This window comes from Gavialis gangeticus, unplaced genomic scaffold, assembly GCF_001723915.1.
Source record: "Gavialis gangeticus isolate Ggan-Ray unplaced genomic scaffold, GavGan_comp1, whole genome shotgun sequence".
Classification (NCBI taxonomy): domain Eukaryota; kingdom Metazoa; phylum Chordata; order Crocodylia; family Gavialidae; genus Gavialis; species Gavialis gangeticus.
This window is the reverse complement of record NW_017729030.1, coordinates 52,378,372-52,380,390: the sequence shown is the minus strand read 5'-3', so window position 1 is coordinate 52,380,390 and position 2,019 is coordinate 52,378,372.

The following is a 2,019-nucleotide window of genomic DNA, read 5'->3' as shown; positions in this document are numbered from 1 at the left end:
TCCAAAAAAAAAAAAAAAAAAAAAAAAAAAAACAAACCAAAAAAAAAAAACCACACTACATCTTAACACAGCACTGCCATCACGGCTTGAGTGATTATGGCAGAATATTGTACTATTCTCAGGTTTTTTCCTGCCTAGTTAAAAATTGCTTTGTGGCACAAATGGGGTGATACAAGTTTAAGCTTTCTCTGCATTTCACATGGAGGGGAGCTCCTCACTCTCAACCCAAATTATTTTTACTGTTTCTGGTAATTACCATATGTGGTACTCGTGGTGTGTTCGATCTGTTTTTTTGCTGATGAAACCCAAAAGCTACAAGTAAGAACATCTTGTAATTATCTAAATCAAATCTGGACACCGTGATGACATGACATTAGTGTCTGGTGCTGCAGCTAATATGGTTAAAGAATACCACACTCCTTTCCGCTGCAGCTGCAGTATAAATGTTACAAATGTAATTGTAGCCTTCATAAAAACTGCAGGCATGACATAGCAATTTCAGTAAATACAGCACAGTAAATTGCATATTAAATCAAGCTGCCCTCAAACAGGAGCTATGGCTACAATTCAAAATAATACTGTAAATGCAATGACATAATTTAACTCTACTGAATAAGGCAGCTCCTGTTTTTTCCTCCCCCCTGTGATTTCCGTGCTTGGGGAGTGGTGAACTGATCCTGCTGGAAGCTGAAATTCTCTGTGGGTAGGTGCAAGCTGAAGCCCTCTGTTGGCAGATCTCCCTCTAAGGGTAAAAGGGCAACTCAAATCTACATCTTTGTTCTCTGAACTTGTTTTTTTGCATTGTGGCTTCATTGTTCTAAGACAAACCATTTGTATTGCTGCACACAGACCAAAAACCAGTCAGAACAGCTTCTAGCCATTACTGTCTAGACTGGAACTGGTGACTTAGGTAAGTTTCCATCTTAACACCTAGCGACCCTCTTCCCACTCAAAAGCATCCAAGCAGGCAAAATATTCACCAAGCAGGCACAACTGCATAGCACAAAGGCATCCAATCTTCACTGCAAAATATAACGAACTCCAGTGAAATAGTAAGCACTAAAAGCAATTTGTAGACCGCAGGCACTTTGATGGAATATATCAAGATATACTGGAGGAAGGCAAGCCTTACACAAACACACACATGCACACGCACACACTCTTTCTCTCTCTCTCTCTCTCTCTCTAAAATCCCTCGTCTCTTACAAACCAGTCCAGTCTGACGGATGTAGCCCATTAAACAGTGCGCGGGTAAAGAATTTCCATAAAAATTATTGATCTCAGAGGCTCTATACAAAACAAAAAATATTATATGAAACAAAAATATGTACTTTGCTCTTCTCTTGTTTGAAGAGGAGGAAGATTCAACACCAGCTAGGATTTTTCCTCAGTGATGGAAGTCATAGTTTTAGCATGTCCATCCTGGTTAAAGCCCTGCCTTCTGGCCTAAACAAATTATAGGCATTGAATATGATGACTTACGAAATCTTTATCTGGACAGTGATGGAGTAGAAGTTCTCAGATGCAAACCTCAAAAAAAAAAAATCTAAATTGCCAAGTGAACAGTCAAGTCCGTAATATGGTTGTTTCATTTAGGAGGCTGACAGAAAGTGGGCCTTGTGCACCTCCACTGCAATAACCTGTCAGTAAGAGTTCTCCAACATGGCATGACACAGGTTTCTAAATGCTTGCTTACGCCTTGCCTCCACAACAGAGCATCTGTTGCTACAGCGCTGCTAGCACAGCTATCTCAGCAGAGCCGCCCCTTGTGAAAAGCTAACATATGCTAACAGAATAGGTTTTTCCTGCCAGCATGACTACACCACCTCCCTAACCAACACAGAACTAGGCTGACAAATGCCTTTCTTCTGTCACCAGAGCTGTGGTCACATCAGTGGTTTTGCCAGCATACCCATGTCATCTAGGGGTTGTTAATTTTTCACACCCCTACCCCACAGCTTTGTAATGTAGACTTGGCTTTATTCAACAGGCTGGAATAATTGCTTAGATACATTCTGT